This window comes from Typopeltis vanoorti, chromosome 21 (assembly GCF_054136105.1).
Source record: "Typopeltis vanoorti isolate ZY-2024b chromosome 21, IOZ_Tvanoo_1.0, whole genome shotgun sequence".
NCBI lineage: Eukaryota > Metazoa > Arthropoda > Arachnida > Uropygi > Thelyphonidae > Typopeltis > Typopeltis vanoorti.
This window is the reverse complement of record NC_143569.1, coordinates 82,057,717-82,078,505: the sequence shown is the minus strand read 5'-3', so window position 1 is coordinate 82,078,505 and position 20,789 is coordinate 82,057,717. Positions and strand designations below refer to the sequence as shown.

The window sequence follows — 20,789 nt, the reverse complement described above, 5'->3', positions numbered from 1 at the left end:
AGTTTTAAGGCTACTGACAGAATAAAGTTGAAATACTTTGGACACATTGAAAGGAGGACTTCTCATAACAGTAATAGCATGTAAAGTTCCTGGAGCAAGAGGAAGTGTAGACCATCATGAGATGCATGGATGGTGTACCTGGAGTTACTGATCATCTGAGTGAGGCTCTAGAAAAGCATACAAGGCCACCAGGTGAGGACTGATGTGAAATAACACTGAGCATCTGAGTGACCATATGGCATCTGTTGGTGTCTAATGAATAGATGAGTGGAAAGCGAAACATTAAAATACTGAAGTGGACTGACAAAAGATCGTAACTTTGACAGCTTAGATGATCATCAATTATGAACTTCACTTCATTAGTCAGATTAACATTTTCAGCAGTATGTCATTTTTTTATAATCTTAAAATCCAGTTTGTTTGCCAATCTAAATTGACAAACATTAGAACTATGTATGTGCGCGCGCACACAGTCTTCAGTTGTGGATGTCTTTGGGACCTTTGGTACATGTACCAATAAATTCCAATGTATCCCGGTATGTGGAACTCATGGCCGACCCTTTGCACCCATTTATGTTCATCATGCTTCCCAATAGAGATGGTGTCAACCAAAAAAAAAACAACTGTTCATCTCACAGGTCTGGGCAGGCTGCTTGGTTCCAGGAGCATTCTGTTGACTTTGAAATAATGAAGTGGCCACTTAAAAGCCCTGATTTAAATCCATTTAAGTGCTGTCGAGCATTGTTCTGGCCTGTGTCCCATCACTGCCAAAATTGAGTAAATTGTGGACAGTTCTGGAGAATGCATGGGTTGCCATACCTGTGAAACATTTTCACAAGCTTGTGGAGCCTCATGTGGTGGTGGTCACTATCAGGGCCAGAGAGGATCACTAATTCACACTTCATTGTGTATGTATTACACAGTTTAGTTCTAATGTTTTATTAATGTGCTTTTTTATCATTTATCTATAGTACAAGTGTGCACTACAGATAAATGACAAATTATATTTTCATTGAAATATATCGTGTTGAAGAATACATACAGTATACTCTTGAAGAATGTTTTTTTTCTTGACTTTTTTACCTGTTGCTACAGTGGTTAGAACACTAAAGTTAATTTCAGACAATTGAATTTTAGATTATGCATTTCATTTAAGTAATTAAAGAATTTCGGTGATGATTTTGAAGTTATCCCTGTCATAGCTGCAGTGAGTGCTGACATACTAAAACTGAGATTTCTCTGTTAAAAAATATAGGTTAAATTGAATTGGACATAGACCAGAGAAATTTAAAAATCTTTATATATTTTCAGGGTTATCTGGTTGGTCTGTGTGGCTGCACCATTATCATGTAAGTTTGTTTTTTGTTCACTAAGTTTTGAATGCAGTAACCCTGTATCCAATTAATTGAATCTTGCATAGAATAATGAATAGAATATGCTATAGAGTTTTTGTCACAGCTTTCTTTTGACTTTTTCTATTGATTACAACATACATTATACATCAAGAAATTATATTGTTTAATCGTTTATCCAAGGTAAGCAAACCATGCTTGCACATGATGTATCTTCATGACTAGGCCTCATATATGAAGGCTATTGACCACATCATTTGCCTCAGTATCCCATAATGTAAAAACATGGGAAGGATCATTAACCAAACTGATTTTGACCATTATTGAGATCTCATTGGTGGGAGTCAGATCCAGGAAGATAAATTAATGCAGAAGTCATATTTTCCATATTCTTGATATCTTCCTGGTTCTGGTTCCATAAATGAAACCTCAAAGGTTGAAATCGGTATGGATTGTGCATCATGGGATACTGATTCAGTTGATGCAAAGTCAAAAGTCAACTTGAATAATGATTAAACAAGACTTTGTAGCCAACCTTATGTGGAAAGTATTTGACTGCTCCATTAATTCAATTGTTTTTTTCTGTAGTTGCAATTTAGTAGAAGTAACTGTTTGTTAATTAACAAAAAGTTACTTCAAGTGGAGTGGATAAAGGACACCATCTCCAGAATGAATCAAGCATTCCAAAAGAAATCTATCATCAAACTATCAACCCATTCTCACTTTCTCAAATCATTAAAGTGAACAACAGCCAACTTTGCCTGCTAATTACTGATCAGTGATATTAATTCTGCCACTCAATCCACAACAGATGTCCTGTGCCTCATTACCTACAAATTCCAGGGCATTTTAATGGGTCTGATACAGACCTATATATGAAACTACCATCTTATGGTCTACCATTTGCTATTCCATTCATACATTTTGTGATATGGGGTTTCTTCTTCAGTTTCACTGACAGTGGAACCATGAAATTATTAACTGATTAGTAAAGAATATTTACTTTATTGGAGTTTGTGACCTGCAGACAATTTGTGTTTTACAGTCGATTTTATTGAGTTTATGGGATGAATAAATGAGTCTGATAGAAGAAAACCTTGCTCATTCTTGAGATTGGCTGACTCACTAACTGGTCAAAGAAAGGCTTAGAAAAAATTCCTTGCATCTGCAGCTAGAACATAGGTCTTTCTTTGGGCAGACAGCACTTCTTAATTATACAGGCTCTTCTGGAAAACACTGGTTAATTTTTTTTTTAATATTTCTAATAAAGTGCAGGTTTTATCCCATTTAGTATAGAGAATTACTGTGATGATTGTTATCCCTGTCATAGCTACTCAGTAACTGCTGACATAACATCAATCTGAGATTTCTCTATCAAAAGATAAAATACAAAAGAAAAAGCTAAATTCATATTTATCAGCTGTATACTTTATTATTAAAGTATGTTTGGGATTAATAGGCATTGATAGTAAATGAAAGGATAAAAAGTTTCTTTTAATATGTTTATGTTGAAGATAGCTGAGGAGGATTACACTATAGAAACATTGAAATAGTCCAGCTGAATCGCTCTTTCCAAATATGGCTGATAGCACCATTCGCAAAAGATTACTTTGACATGACTCATCAGTTTACTACTGTTGATGATTTTGAAACTTGAAGGTCTTTCTTAGCATACTATTCATCTTAAATTCAATTTTGTGCAAAAGTTATTCCGGTGAATTTTTTCCTTTATTTTTAGACAAATACATATAGAATCTCAATAAACAGGAAATGCATTTTTAAATGCACTGATCACAAAGCAGTATATCAAAGACAGCGCAGTGTGAGCTAAAACGTTTCTCTTATGCAAAAGTGGATACATTGTGAAGAGTGAAAGTCGATAGTCTCATGGAAACTCAGCTTTTCATCCTGCAACAGGCAGACTGGCCAGGAGAAAAGTTTATGCAGAAAATATATTCAGGAATGAGACTGACCATGTTATCCTAAAATTATGGTTTTAAAAGCTAATATAGAAAAGGTATTGGAACCTAAGCACCTGTGAGTAGTACCCATGAATTATTTTTATTTTATGTTAGTCACAGCACATTTATTGATCAGTTTCGTGCTTTTATACATTTTGGCAGAGTGCTTAATTATAAATCACTGAATTATGGATCAATGTTGGTATGCTTGCAATCTAATGAATAAATAAAATTTGTTTTATACTATGGACCTTTCAAATGAAATTTTCTTGAGTAGTTAATTGTTGGAACCTAGAGCTTGTTTCAAAATTGCATGTCACTAATTCAGTTCATAGATCTGCTTTACTATTATGGTAATTTGAATTGAATGACTAAAATTGGCATGATTTTCTGAAGTGCTGAAACATTTTAAGTATCCTGTTAAATATTAAAAACAAGGAAGTAGGGGTTTAATAGTGAGGTTGTTGGTACTTTGCCGGTCTGGTTGGCCGAGTGGATAGTGCATCTGCTCTCCAGTCAGAAGGCTGCTGGTTCAAATCCCACCGTGGGGATGGATGCAGGTCCCTCCCTTGATGAGTCCTTGGACTCCCTGGAGGTGTTAACTGCAATAAATATCATCAAATTCCTGCCATGTACCCTCAAGGGGGTGTACAGGATATGATAGTATTGCATGAAAAATTTACATTATTACTAACTTCCTATGTACAATTTTCCTCCAGATCAGTCTGTTACTTGTCAAGACTCCAACATTACCAGATCTTATATTTCTATCATCTAAGGCACTTTGTACTGTATCAATCCACCTATATCTGGGTCATTTACCTGCCAACTTGGCAGAGAACACTTGTTTTGCTAATCTTTCCTTGCCCATTCTGTTTAAGTGACCATGCCACCTGAGATTAGCTTTGCTAACACATTCCTGGATGACAATGTCAAGTTCTTTCCTAATATTTTCATTTTTAATATGATATTGCCATTGATGCCATCTGTTCACGCCTCTAATCTTTCTCAGGACTCTCATATCTGTGGTCTCTGGTCATGTGTTTTACTTCTGACCCAGATCTCAGATCCATAAGTTAAAACTGGTTTGAATACTGTCTTGTACATATTTAATTTAGTGTTCCGACTAATTTCTCTCTTATTCCATATGAATTTATTCAATTGACTTCCTACCATACTAGCTTTGTTGATTCTGTTGTCTATTTCCATATTTAATTTACCATCTTCACTAAAAATCATGCCTAAGTAGCTGAAATGTTTTACTTGTTCCGCAGGTTCTCCATTCACAACACAGTTGACTGCTTTTCATTGTCTTTGTCTTTTTATTGCTGACTTTCATACCATATCTATTACAACAGTTATTCAATTTAGTCAGAATCTTGCAGACTTGTAGTGGATTTATTTAAAAGTAGAACATCGTCCGCATAAAGCAAACAGTTGACATTAACATCTCCAATTTTGATATCATGTTTAATACCACTTTCCTTCATAATGTGATCCATATAGATAACGAATAACAGAGGGGATAATGTACATCCTTGTCTCACACTAGATTTAACATTAAACCATCTTCCTGTACTTCCTTCAATTCTAACTGCTGACTTACAACCCAAAGACTAAGTATTGCTTGATATAATGCCCCATTGACACCATATAACTGTGGTGTATTGAATAGCTTCTCTCTTGGCACCTTATCATATGCTTTTTCCAAATCGACAAAACTTTCTCTGTTGTATTCTCTAACACAGATCTCTGTTGTATTCCCATGATTTCTCAACTATCTGTTGTAAAGTGAAGATCTGATCCTGACATCCTCTATTTGACCTGAATCCAGCTTGTTCTTCACCAAGCTTTTCTTCTACAATCCTTCTCAACCGTTTCTCAAGTATACTTGCATAGATCTTGCCAGGAACACTCAGTAGGGATATACCTCTGTAATTCTCACATTCAGTTTTATTTCCCTTTTTATATATGGGTACTATGAGAGCTCTACTCCAATCATTGGGAATTCGTCCTTCTGTCCAGGCACCATTCTGAACTATGCAGTGCAGCCACTGTAAGACTCTTATACCACCATACTTCAGCATTTGTGGTCGAATATCATCTATTCCTGCTTCCTTTCTGCATTTCAAGCCCTTGATGGCTTTTTCTACTTCAAGTATGGATATGTATTCCTGACTGCATGCCTGGTTAGTGTTTTTTTATCACTGTGCTGTCATCACTACTTGTTTCATTTAGCAAATTTTCAAAATAATTACTCCATACTTTTTATATCTTTTTCTCCCATTTTCATTTCACCTTTATCTCTTAACTCCTTTTACAGCACTCTTTCCTCCATTCCTAAGCTTCTTCAACAACCTCCAGAATATTTTGCCACCTTCTTGATATTTATTTTCTATGTTCTTGCCAAAGTGCTCCCATGAAATTTATTTAGCTAGTTTTACACAGTGTTTCGCCTTTCTTACATTTGTCTCTGTATTCTCTAAGAGCACAAGCTGACTTATTTGCCAGGAACTTTTGATATGCTTTCTTTTCCTTCACTGCCTCTTTAACTTCCTGTGTCCACCATGAAGTTCTTATTTTTCTATCCTTGCAGATAACTTCACCACATGCCTCTCTAGCTGAATCAGTCAGGATTTTCTTCAATAATCTTTGTGTATTTTAGTCCACATGTGAGAGCTGCTCAACTTTTATTTACTTTAAAATTCTTACATGTCATTCTTTTCAATGTGAAATTCAATTTTATCCTGCTCAAGACTAAATAGTGATCTCTTCCAATTTCAAATCCTCTGTACACTCTGGTATCCTGCACCAGGGAGAAAACATCACTATCAACAATAACAGTCAATGAGACTTTTCTTATTCCTTGCCTCTTCTCTCCATGTGAATTTGTGCACATTTTTATGTTGGAACATGGTGTTAGTAATAACCAGTCCATGTCCTGAGCAGAAATCCAACAGGTATTTGCCATTATTATTAGCTTTGCTCTTTTTTCCAAATTTTCGCAAAACATTTTTGTATGTCTGGAAATCACTTCCTACTCTGCTATTTAGATCCTCAACAAGGACCAACTTTTCCTTTTTCATTGTGTCAGTAGCTTTCTCTAGAGCCTCAAAAAATTCCTCCACTTCTACCTTAGTAGAATCTTCTGTGGGACCATAGGCACAAATAAGTGTCCAGCTCCCCATTGTGATTTTTGCCCAAATCACTACTTGACACTGCCTGCCATTCAATAAGATGAGCCTCGTATTTTGTGTGAATATAACATTTTGTATTTATTGCTCAGAAAGATCTGAGCAATCAGAATGATAATGCAATAAATACATTACTTTCCTAATTATTAAGATTGAGGAAGTATAGTATTCCCAAACTATCTTGCATACCCTATATTTCCTGGTTGTGGCACCATTTATGCATAATGTGATACTAAGAACATAAGGGCGATCTGCAAAAAAAAAAAAAATAATAATAATAAATTAATAAAAACTAAATGCGTGGAGTAGGGAAGACTAATCCACTTATGCATGCCAAACAATAAAAGGGTGAAGATGTGCAAAAGATCAAAAATTCAAAATAATATGTCATCCAGGTGCAATGACAAGTAACAGACTGATTTGGAGGAAAATTGTAAATAAGAAGTTAGTAATGATTATGAAGTTAGTAGTGATGATGGTGCAGTGAGGAAGCTTATCACCACAACGTCCTTTTTGGCCTAACATCCTAGTTTGCCTTTATTTTTGACATCATGCATATGTTCTGTAGATAAAAATTTCCTGCATTACATGGAACTTGACAAATTGAATTTGTCAAGTCTTTATAATTTTCTTCAGCAATTATCGAATTCCTGACATACCCTCAGGGTGTGTATAGGATACTGATAATAAAAAGGTTACATCATTTACCTTTCTAATCTTCTGCTCCCACAAAATAACTCGCACAGTTGCCAGCTGCGAATAACCGTCGTGTTTCATCAGACCCCTTCACTCACTGAAAGTCAATGTGGTGTGGTTTCACTGCATCATTTATTACACTGGATAACACCCAATTTTCCTCTGAAATGAAAATAGCGATTCATGACTAATTTCAATGTGCCAAATGCAAAATTAACAATCTATTGATTGGCTCTTGTTTATGAGATCGTCTGTATTTCAATCTGATTGCGTCATATTGCATCAGCCAATCATACACAACACCCTCAGGAGCTATTGTATCATTGACTGATGCAGTACTGTCGGTGATGCAATCATTGGTATGAAGTCTTGTAGAGGTGCAAGTGTTTGAAACTTCCTGGGTTACACTTCCATTTACTCCTGCATCGTAAGATGCAGGAGTAAATGGAAGTGTAAGTCCTTCGAGGAAAGTCCTTCCAGGAGTAATCCTCGATGAGTCCAATGACTCCCTGGAGTTGCCCGTAATAATAGTAATAGTAAGTACTCAATAAGTAATCCCTACAGTGTAAATCCAGCATTAGTGCAAATGTCTTTTGTTACATTTGCAGGGAAATGATGTTTGTAAGGCAAAAAAAATGCTATCACTACATGAAAAAGGCATATCAACTTTATTTCACATGTAAGTTCAGGGACCAGGACAAGGCCTGCACCCCCCCCCCACACACACACGATGTGGTACATGTGTTAGAAACCTTCCGAAGTGGCTGAAAGGCAGTAAATAAAGTGATGCCATTTGCTGTTCCTGTGTTTGGAGGGAGGCAAGCAATCATGCAAATTAATGGTACTGTCTGTTTTGGGAGGCATCACATGGAAAAAGAAGTGGACAATAGCACACCCAAGTATACCATCTGCTCTCCGACTAGTTCTGCACGGTGAACAACTTCTGTTCCTGAATTTTCCATCGATTCAGAGGAAGGAGGCAAACAGATGTCGGGATCTCCTGAGTCTGGTGTCTAATGATCCATATGTCGCACGCTGCATCATCTACACCACACATTCTCACACAAGATGAAGTGAACAATCTTGTTTACGATATGGAGCTATCCAAGGCAAGCAGTTACTGGGATCGAAACTTTTATAATGGAATCTTGTCGAGGAAAATGCCCGAGTGACTTCATTTCACTCGTTATGAGCAGTTTGCACCTTAACTCCTAAAGAAAAATGACCTGGTGTTCTACTATGATATATATGGCCTGAGGAAAGTCCTTCGAATCACATGTGACCCACACGAATGATGACTTCATACTCTTGTCAAAACAGTTGCTGCATAATGGAAACCAGCATAACTCCAACAGTTGTGTTTTAGGTTGTCCTGCAACAACCTAAAACAACTGGAATTATTGGTCTGTTTAATATAATGAAGGATTTGAAAAATAAATTAAATTATTATATTAAATTATATAATATATTAAAGTGCATGTGTATATATACAGGGTGTTCGGGATAAATTTGACATATTTATAATTAATTATATTTTTCCGTAAGTTACATGTATTAACACACACTTCTCTTCATTTAAAAGGTTGGACCCTTCTTCATTCATATACAAGATGTCAGAAAGGATGGATAGCTGGAACCCACCTGAATCATGGAAGAGAATAACTTGTATCATGATGATTCGTGCCGGCCATCAAAATAAGGATATTTCGACTGCTGCCCAATGCTCCCTGAATACAGTAAAAACAATCAGGCATGAACTAGAGACTTGCAATGGTGACTACGAGGATGTAGCAAGAAGAAAGATCCCTAGCAGACGATCTGATTGCGTTCGTACAGCAGAATTCCTCGCAAATCTGCAGGAACAGGTGTTGAAGAACCCTGGCATTGGAATTCGGGCTTTGTCACGTGAAATGAATGTTGCAGCCTCTACTATTAAGCTTGCACTCAATGAAGACCTCCGCTACTACTCATACAAGCGCCGCAAAGGTCAGCTGCTTACAGAAAAGGCCCGTGAAAAACGTTTGATAAACGCGAAGAAACTTTGTAAGCAAAGTGAAACATCCTGCGGAACCACAAACAATCTGGTTCTTTTCCGATGAGAAAAACTTTTGCCAGGATCAAAAACACAACACGCAGAATAACAGATGGCTTGCATACAGTACAAAGGACATTCCTCGTGTAATGCAGACTAAATTTCCCCAAACTGTGATGGTTTTCGGATGTGTATCCTCTGAAGGCAATGTGATGCCTCCGCATTTTTTCCAAGAGGGCCTCAGGTTGACTTCAGATGGCTACGTGGAGTTGCTAAACACTGTAGTCAAGCCCTGGATAACAAGGGTAGCCAATGGTAGGCCGTATGTATGGCAGCAGGATTCGGCCCCTTGCCACACCTCTGGGAAAAGTCAAAAATGGTTGTCTGAAAATTTCTACGACTTCACCAGTCCAAATGTTTGGCCTCCAAACTCCCCAGACCTTAACCCCGTGGATTATTTTGTATGGGGTGCAGTTGAAAAAGACACCAATCGCACTTCCAGTAATACAAAAGCCCAGTTAATGGATAAAATTAAAACAGTTTTTGCGGCCCTTCCCAGGGAGACTGTAGCATCAGCTTGTTCGAGGTTCCGAAGCAGGATTGAAGCTGTGATCGATGCTAATGGTGGTTATTTTGAGTAAATCTTGTTGATAGTATTGTAATTAACTCTGCCTGTAATGTTTTTTGTCAATTCATTAAATTTAATAGATACAAAGAAGATTTTCTTTTTCCTTACGAAACTGTCAAATTTATCCCGAACACCCTGTATATATAAATAACATGTATATTAACACTTCTTGTAGATACTTATATGTTGGTTAAACATACTTTTAATTTTTCAGGAAATGACAATGTATACTAGAATATTAATATGGCGAGTTAAAGCTGAAGATTTCAAGACAATTAAATTGATTAGCCTTTCTAAAACACTGTCAGGATAATAATATGATCATGAACTGTGTAAAATTAAGACCCTGATTTATGTCACTGAAGGCTCTCTGCATATACAACTGGACTAGCTTTGCTCTTCTACGGGAGCAGATTGACACTACCCATATTCTCTTGGCTGCTACAACATGGTAATAAACCTGTCATTGCTTACCTTGAAGTGAGTATGCTGAATGTTTCAGGCATGTGGCCACAACTTCACTATCACCGAAAGAGATCCCTTCTGAAGAAATAATGATACAGGTAGAATGTGGTATCTGCAACCTTCCCAACCATATTGGCAACAATATCAAACTGTGTATTGTAGCTTAAAAAAAAATTTTTTTAATCCTCTCCCAGTGCTGGAAATATTCCATTAAACGTCCAACATAATATCAGACTAGATGTAGTCTGTGTTGTTCTTACCCAAGCCAAACCACCAAAAAGCAATATATCAAAAGAAGAATTGAAAGCTCTACAAGAAATGAATAACAACAGCGAAATAATAATTACTCAGTGCTGTGGTTCTCAACCAAACTGACTACGTGGGTAAGCTTGCCTTTTTACTTTAAGATTTGTCTACCCTTATGATCCCACCAGCTCCCAAATCAGAACACTCCATAAGCTCCTTAAGGTTCCTTACCTCTTGGCCTGTGGAAGTGACTAACAGACCAAAATCTTTTAACTCTAATCTCCCTCCCCCCAAATGTATGGACTACCAAAAATCCATAAGCAGACTGTACCATTACACCCCATTGTGGATGGCACCCCCCCCCCCACACACACACATACAAATTAGCCAAAGTGCTCGCACAATATTTGAAAATATTCAAAAGAACAAATGAAAGAAAATGTGACACAAGATTTGAAAGTTGAGTTGGTTAGGATGAGGCAAGAGATGAAATGGATGTGGAATGAAGTTAAGAAAATACAGGAAATGTATGGGAGAGCAAAAATGATGAAATCAGATCATGTTGGTATTAAAGAGGTAACGAAAGACCCTCAAGTGGCATGAAAGGATGCACAAGGTATGTTTTACTGGAGGTAGTGATTTAGGCATTGGATATGAGAAGGAAGTGAGCAAAAGAGTTGGTAGTTTTAATAGGTACAAATGAGTTGACTGAGAACAAAGAACACATCAGATAATATCAGGAGGTTGCTTAGATGGATGAAAGAGAATAGCGTTGATAGAAAGGTAGTAAGCATGTTGAAAGAAACTATTCGGCATCATGTGACAGGAATTACAGCTGAAACTCTCTTCAATGCTGTGCCGTGTCGTGTGGCCATTCTCATGAATGACGGCCATCACATTGAACATTTGTAATCCTGGCAGTTGGTGAACTGCTGCACCACTACAAACTACTGACACAATGGAAGCGCCACCTATTGGTGGCAAATGTAACTATTCTGGCAATAAAATTTTTCGTTGTTAAAAAAAAATCTGTCTTTCTGTGAAAACCACATCGTTGTACTGTCTACTTTTCGAATTATGAATTTTTACTTTTTCTGTTACTTTTGAATCACCTGGTACATACAAGCACAGAACACTTTTTTTTTTCTTAAATTTATCTACCAAGTCGATCTCCTCTAAGGAGATTGACTTGCCATTGTTACTAATTAACCAATCACCTGACATCGTAAAACCAGGAGACAATCACATGATAATTATTCCTATTTTGATAACTAGTTTTTGTATCAATTAATACTTTTGGTTAATGCTTTCATCTTTTTGTTTCCCTAGTAGTTCCAGCCATCTGCAGTAGATTGGGAATTTTTTCCCATCAAGCCCTAGAAGCTTTAATTAGGCCAGGAGTCTGCTAGTTTTTGTCTTGCTAATTGAAATTTTTATTAACACATTAAGTAGTGCAACAGAAGCAAGTATTTAGAACAATACAAATTATAAGATTAGTAAAAATAGTAATACTAAATATTGCAAGTTTTTGCACTTAGTGATATATATATATATATTAAAGATGGAAATTATTCTTTGGTTTAATCCTTTATCCAAGCGTATGCAAACAAAGTTTGTGTGAAGTAACTTCATAACTGGGCAACTTGTATATATATAAGGACTAATGACTTCACATCACTTGCCTTAGTATTCCATAATGCAAAGCACATCCTTATGGACATGTATAATGCTATGCATTATTGGAAGGCTCCCCATTATACAAGTGCTGCCCAGTTGTGAAGTTACTTCACACACAAACTTACACTTGGATATAGGGTTAAACCAAGAATATAATTTCTTGCCATCTGTAATACTACATGTGCTATAATACAAATGATAACTAGAAGTAAAAAAATGCTACATGTTATAAATATATATCTTACAATTATTTTCCAAGTGGAAAGATAGACATTGACAGTACAAGAAAAGCCTTAGGAATAAAGAACAGAATAAGAAAATAAATTAGAAACAACTACAGTATGTGTAACAAGACTGGCCATACTGGTTACTATAAAAATACAATGTAGGCAATGCAGCCACTTAAAAAATCTGGTGCACAAATACATATGGGAAATAATTGAGGCAATATTATTACATTTAGATTAATTTTCTATAATATGTTTTTAAAATAAGTCATTATTTAGTCCCATGAGGTAATTTTTCTAAAATTATCCTAATTTTACTGATTTTCATTAGGTAATTCATTGTAGGCGCTTTTTGCTAAGTGCTGATTTGTGAAAAATTTCTTTGTTTGCATTAGGAACTACCAGCAAGTTTTGGCCACATTAAAAACCAGTCTACATTATATTACATGAAAATTTGGTGTTATGTAAAAATGGAATTATGTAGATAGTTTCTGTAATGTCAAACAGGTCACTAGTTGACTATGCTAAGATATTAGTAATGGCATAGCTCTGATTGTTCCATTTTATATTTGAATCAAATGAAGCAGATTGTTGCAGTAATCTCCACTCTAACGGATGATACCATATTGCAGTGAAGAATTTATCCATGCAAACATCTTAAATGCTGAATTGACAAATATATTTTAACATAAAAAATATACTGTTAATGACACCTCAACTTGTTTGTTAGAAATGTGATATGGGAGATTTCAGATTGCTGTCAATATGGGGGCCAAAATACTTGACTAATATATATAATATATATATTTTTTAATTTAATATTAATCTACACTTACAATTTTAAGAACCAGTACAGTCTGTTTCATGCCATATCGTGATCTAGCTTATCTATTAAAGTGAAATATATGTATGGTATTAATTCCAACGCATTTCTTATTCACATACTTGAAAAACTTATTTACTAATTCCTTCTCATTTACTTATATGATTACAGGATCTTATTTTAATTCCATTTTCCACTGCTCCAACCTTATAAAATCATTTGAAGACATTTGGAACGTTTACTGTAATTATGGCAACCACTTGACAAGAAATAGTTGAGAAAATATGGAAGTTTTTCACTTGGGTATGCTACCAATTATATAATTGGTAGCAAGGACTAAACCAAATATTTGGTTTAGTCCTTTATCCAAGTGTAAGCAAACAAGTTTGTGCCTGAAGTATTTTCACGACTGCGACACCTCGTAGTAAAGGTGGTATAGTTTTCCACCGATTAGAGATCCTTCGACACTTCTGTGCATCTTAGAAAAAGGAGAATCCATTCCGATAATAGGGTAATCGGTCCGTATTGTGGGATGAGTTGTTTATTATTACCGGTCGGAAAGTTAACTTCTCTTTCATGATTATTGTAGTTAACTATGTTGCTTGTATAACAGTTTGGAAAATTTTACCTATAAAGCACGCGATTTCGCGTGTTGGCGACCAATTCGAACGTCCTTCATTTCTTTCTCCCTTCAGCATGAATCGACTATTCTTGGGAAGACGCGAAGCAGGGACCTACAAACGGTGGGCGAACTATATAAGTTTTCATCACTTTCCTTAGTATCTCCCATTAACGAAAACTATAATTCTTGTTAATGGGATTAATTAACGAGAACTATTCTCGACCATTTCTAGATCTAGATATTCGGGTTGGAACTTCAATTTCTTTACTTTAAAGTAAACATTAACATGAAATAAAATTATGAAAAAGACATATAGATAAATGAAACAGAGCTTTGATGTTTTAATTTCTAACTTGCTTGTTCAACGCATTTAAACATAAATGTGGACTGGCGACCTACATTAAGTAGTGGTTTTCACTCAAAGACAAAGATGAAACAAGTTTACATTTATGGGATGATAAATGTATCCTTTGTCCTATTTCTTCCAATTGGTCATAAAATAAGTTTTTATGACTGAAGTGAAGAATCAGTTAAGTTCCAAATCCAAATTTGATTAACACATCCTGAAAAAAACTGCTGGATACCAAGTCACGTTAATATCACCATTGGCTAAACTTTGAAACTACATTTCAAACTGTTTGAAATGATAGCTCTTCCAATTGGCTTCATGTTATCATATGGAATAGATTCTGCGTACGGCGCCCAACCCCCCGTGTTCTGGACTAGTAGGACTGTTCTCCTTGAATTCCGATGACTCCAAATTCAAAACGTTTCAAATAACTTGACAAAAACGTTACAGCCTACATCCGTTTCCAATTTCAGCTTATTTTATAGTATAGAGTAGATATATATTTTATAGTATAGAGTAGATATATATGTACAGTATTCCAACACATTTCTTATTCACATACTTGAAAAACTTATTTACTAATTCCTTCTCATTTACTTATGATTATGGGATCTTATTTTAATTCCATTTTCCACTGCTTCAACCTTATATATATATATATATATACAGGGTGTTCGGGATAAATTTGACAGTTTCGTAAGGAAAATGAAAATCTTCTTTGTATCTATTAAATTTAATGAATTGACAAAAAAACATTACAGGCAGAGTTAATTACAATACTATCAACAAGATTTACTCAAAATAACCACCATTAGCATCGATCACAGCTTCAATTCTGCTTCGGAACCTCGAACAAGCTGATGCTACAGTCTCCCTGGGAAGGGCCGCAAAAACTTTTAATTTTATCCATTAACTGGGCTTTTGTATTACTGGAAGTGCGATTGGTGTCTTTTTCAACTGCGCCCCATACAAAATAATCCATGGGGTTAAGGTCTGGGGAGTTTGGAGGCCAAACATTTGGACTGGTGAAGTCGTAGAAATTTTCAGACAACCATTTTTGACTTTTCCCAGAGGTGTGGCAAGGGGCCGAATCCTGCTGCCATACATACGGCCTACCATTGGCTACCCTTGTTATCCAGGGCTTGACTACAGTTAGCAACTCCACGAACAAAGCCCGAATTCCAATGCCAGGGTTCTTCAACACCTGTTCCTGCAGATTTGCGAGGAATTCTGCTGTACGAACGCAATCAGATCGTCTGCTAGGGATCTTTCTTCTTGCTACATCCTCGTAGTCACCATTGCAAGTCTCTAGTTCATGCCTGATTGTTTTTACTGTATTCAGGGAGCATTGGGCAGCAGTCGTAATATCCTTATTTTGATGGCGGGCACGAATCATCATGATACAAGTTATTCTCTTCCATGATTCAGGTGGGTTCCAGCTATCCATCCTTTCTGACATCTTGTATGTGAATGAAGAAGGGTCCAAACTTTTAAATGAAAAGAAGTGTGTGTTAATACATGTAACTTACGGAAAAATATAATTAATTATAAATATGTCAAATTTATCCCGAACACCCTGTATATATATATATATAAAAAATCTTCAGCATCAAATTCCTGGCATGTATCATCAAGGGGTGTACATTATATGATATATATGATAGTACTACATGAAAAATTTACATCATTACTAACTTCCTATCTACAATTTTCAATTTTCCTCCAAATCAGTCTGTTACTTGTCACACTCCAACATTATCAGATCTTATATTTCTATCGTCTAAGGCACTTTGTACCATATCACTCCACCTATATCTTGGTCTTCCTCTGGGTTGTTTACCTGGCACAGAACACTCGTTTTGCTAATAATATATAATAATATAATATATATGCTTTTATAAAGCTTATTTAAGTAAGTAATGCCTCGATTAGTGCGCCTATATTAATCTTAAAAATAAATGTTACAGATTTAAAATTTTTCTATCTATACATTTTTATGGCTAACTATTAAAAAAAAATCACTCACCAGAATGAAATTTAGTTACCGATTTAAAACATTTTACAAAGTTATTTTTAATAGCATTCTATGCTACTTCCATATACACTGTATATCTATGCATTTTTATGGCTAACTATTAAAAAAAATCACTCACCAGAATGAAATTTAGTTACCGATTTAAAACATTTTACAAAGTTATTTTTAATAGCATCAATAGCATTCTATGCTACTTCCATATACACTATGTATACACAGAGCCGGCGCTAGGGTATTTGGCGCCCGCAAGCAATTTCTGTCTAAGCGCCCTTGTAACGATCCCGGAGTATGGTTCTTTTACGATTTACGATAATAAAAATTTTAATTATTTGAAATTTCTTAAATTTTGACAGAACAGCAACACACGTTGGTTCGCTAAATGTAAATGTAACTTTTTTTTTAAATTTTTATTCGGTCCATCCGGCCTTATTTATTTTAATATTGATCATTCTAAGAATTTTTTGTTTTTATGATAAAAATTTTGTTTCTTAAAAATTAACTTGTAAACCGTTCCCTGGCGGCGGCGCCTGCACGCTCTGCATGTCCGCTTTCGCCGGTCCTGTGTATGTGTATGTGTATATACAGTACTATGTTCAAAATTTTTACCGCCAAAATTTGTCCTCTGCTATAGTACGCCCACAGATTCGAGACCCTTCGACACTTCTGCGCATGTCACAAAAAGGATAATCCATTCCGATAATAGGGTACTCAATCCGTCTTTTGGGATGAGTTGTTTATTATTATACGTCGGAAAATTAACTTCTCTTTTATGATCATTGTAGTTTTTAAAGTGGTAACTATTTTGCTTGTAACAGTTGGGAAATTTTATCTATAAAGCACATGATTTCGCTTGTTGATGTCCAAGACAAGAGTTAATTAAATCTCATTCTGAAGAATTTAGTGATTCCAACCTGCTAAATTTAGATGCACAGCGGGAAGATCCCGAAGAATATGAAGAAAATTTAACTACTGATAGTCATCCAAAAGAGATTTCACAGAAACAATTTGAAAATGAATGAAAATGAAAATATTTTTCGTACAATCGTAGTTTTTAAGCAGCAATGATTAGAGAATGATCCTGATGAAGTGAGATGCAGTAAAATTTGCAGAAGAGTAAAAAAAGCAATAGGGCCATACTGTCAGTTGTATGAAAGAAAAGAAACAAAATGCCCGCCAAACTGCATTAGCTCAATTCTTTTTGGAGAAGTAGAATAATTAAATAATAAAATTTATATTCTGAATATGTTTTATTGTCTTTCAGCTTTATGGTTTTCCTTTAACTAGCCCCTGAGACATACCTTAATTCTTTTATAAAAAAATTAAAGGTCAGAAAATAAATTATACATTTTCCCATAGGTTATATATATATATATATATATATATATATATATATATATATATTCGATTAGTGCGTTTTCGATTAATGCGCCTGTTTTAAAGAACGCATTAGGCGCACTAATCGACGGATTGCTGTACACATACTCGCCACTGAATTAAACTTATAAATTTATTTAATACCGTGTTTCCATGTCGGCATGCTACTGTCTTCAATTCTCCGCATAGTTCGGTGAGATATGAGATATGGGTTAGGAACCCATGCCCATTTATCTACGAGGTTGACTACCATGTGACTCATTGTTAACTACGGGCGTTACGACATGAGAGGACTATCTCTTCTACACATTGTAGATAATATTGATGGCTGTAAATCTGTGTGTTCACGGGACTGGTTGCTTTTTCTGGAGTACTGAAACCCCGACTTTCCGGTAGAAAAAACCTCTAGCAGATCGACTAACTCACCTTTAGTCGAAAGAGCCTAGATTAAAAGGTTCTTCATATCATGCACTGGAATTGAATCCTGGTCGGAAACAGCCTTTATTAAATGCTTTGGTCAATTGCTGCACTCATGAAGTTCTGTTTATCTGTACAAGCATGACTGAGGACCACGGTCAAGCTTGTACAATTACACCTTAAACAAGCAAAGTAGGTTTTCGACTGATTAAACACTTGGAATATCTGATGTTTTGAGAAACCAGTCAGCTCTGCTGTTTTGAAAATCGTGGCTCCAGCCAGACGGGCACCCACAATTAGCCATTTATCGAACTCCGAGAGATCCTTTGTTTTCCCATTGCGATCGGGTGGCCATAATTAAGCAGATGCTCAGACCCCTATATAGCAAAAAAAAAATGTATTGAACGAATTTCAACTAAACTTAGTGTAAGTACACTCTGGAACATGGTTTTTTTAAAATATTTTATTTATATTTTATTTATATATATATATATATATATATATATATATATATATATATATATATATATATATATATATATATTTATTTATTTATATTTACAGAAGAAGGAAAAGTATAAAATTTCTGTAACCAGGGAAAATTAGGTGCTAAGTGCTTCGTTTGCGATTAACTAAACACTAATAGCTACAAGAGATCAAATCAATTTGCGTGTTCGTATAACTAAAGATGTTTATATGTTTATATATCCTCCTTTCTGACCTAAGAACTGCATTCTGTAAATCACATTTTCTACAGTGGAACACAACAGATCTGCATTGATTTACCTCACATGCTGCGTTATTCTGCCTTTTAAGGTTGCTAAATCAGTAACATGTTCACACACACCAAGCATTTCAGATAGTCCCACAACTAAAAATCGGGAGTTGAGATCAGGGGAACGATGTGGACATGTGCTGTGTGGAAATGCACAACTGTTCTGTGAAGTGTTTTCATAACATTCGCTGTACCGTCAATCCAATGTGGGGTGATGGTGCTCCATCCTGCATAAATATGGTACAGTCAAGGCATCTTAGCTGCTGCAATTGTGGAACAAGTTGCGCAGCATCTCTCGATACTTGACAATAGACGGTGCAAGTCACTCGTCCTGTCGGGCAAAGTTCGTAAAAGTACAGACTGGTAATAAACGATGCAATGAGACCACACCGCACTGACATGTGGTGAGTGTAAAAGGCTTGAATTAGTACTGATGGAACATATGAGGGTTATTCACAGCCTAAATGTGGGAATTGTGTGAATTAACACTACCGTTCAGATTAAAATATGCCTTGTTATTCCACAAGATCTTCCACAACCATGTATGTACCTGCATTCGAGCTAAGAACGTCAGGGCAAACTGTCGAGTTTCTGCATCACTATTAAGCAAAGCTGGAGTATGCGAGAGCTCTTAGGGGAAAAAACCTCAGCATTTGATGCAGGATTTTCCACCAAGTTGAGTATGGCAGGTCCAGTTGCCTTGATATTGTCCAAATACTGCTGGATCTTTGTGGGTTATTCATTCCGTGTTCCACGACCGCAGTTGCAACTTTTTCAACTTGTTGGGGAATAATTCGTTTGCACCCTTGTGGCCTCACTGTTAAAGATCCATTATTTTAAAATTAAGAAATCATTTTTGTAAGATTTGTTATTGTCTTTGGACCTTCCCTCCTATATTTCAAACGTCTGAATTCTTGAAGCGCAATGCACTTCAGTCTTATCAGAATGACACGAATCAATTTCAGTTTTCCTTATAACTCGTCGGTAGAAACAAAGATTATGCAAATAGTGCCGGTTATCCCCTGGTGACAGAATTTTGTACTAAATTTTTTTTAATCATCAGCCTAGTTGATCTACTTTCAGTATCCTGCTATGTTGAAAACTGATGTGTGGTAAATACTTAAGAAAGTTATTGTTCTTCTTGCTCCTAATAGCATCTGGATAATGTGCAGTAGTCTGGTCACTGATTTCCAAGATATGGACACCTTGGAAATAATGCAAAGTATGATTATGAGGAAAAAATAAGACAGTGGGTTGTATTATTCCCACTTAGACTAAATTCCGCTAATGCCTTTTATTCCCACAAAGGGAGTAGGTGAAGCAAGTGGGCATTGTAATTGGCACAGCATTGTACGGCAGACAAGTACTCACTATTATTATTTTTTATTTATTCCTAAACCTAACACTATATGTTATTGTTTGTAATAGTCGAAGTTCTGCAATCTATTTTTTTGATTGTATGGGAAGAAAACTAGAGTTTCCGGGGGGAAAAAACAACACTTCTCCATAATAAAGAACTCGAACTCGTCGACCCTTTTTCAACGAACTCGAGAATCTGTTGAAAAATGCTTAGAAGAGACTTTTCTTGTCAGCGACTGAAATCAAACTTAGGATCATTTTCGGGAGGCCTAGTGCTGTGGATGGAAATGCCATTGCTGCAGAGCTACACGGCTTCTAGATGGAAAAGGGAAAGGAGATATTGAAGTGCCCCAAGTTAAAGTGAATCTATAGGAAAGAATTTTTCACGATATAACAAGAGTAAAGAATAACAAACCATCCCTAATGAATGACTTCCTTGTTGAGAGTAAATGATTCCAAGTAGAGGTGCTTAGTACACTGATGTTGCATGCTCTGAACTAAGCACCTCTACTGGGAATCATCTACTCTCGATGATACTGAGATTATCTGCCACCATG

At 35.9% G+C, this 20,789-nt stretch overlaps 1 long non-coding RNA gene across 1 annotated transcript; it reads left to right on the top strand.

The window, feature by feature from the left end:
- The first annotated feature begins 1,216 nt into the window (after positions 1–1,216).
- LOC150095051 (uncharacterized) lies at positions 1,217–11,623 on the top strand. The gene is made up of 2 exons (XR_016550126.1): positions 1,217–1,349; positions 10,078–11,623. It is a non-coding gene; the product is annotated as an uncharacterized LOC150095051 (long non-coding RNA).
- The last annotated feature ends 9,166 nt before the right edge of the window (positions 11,624–20,789 follow it).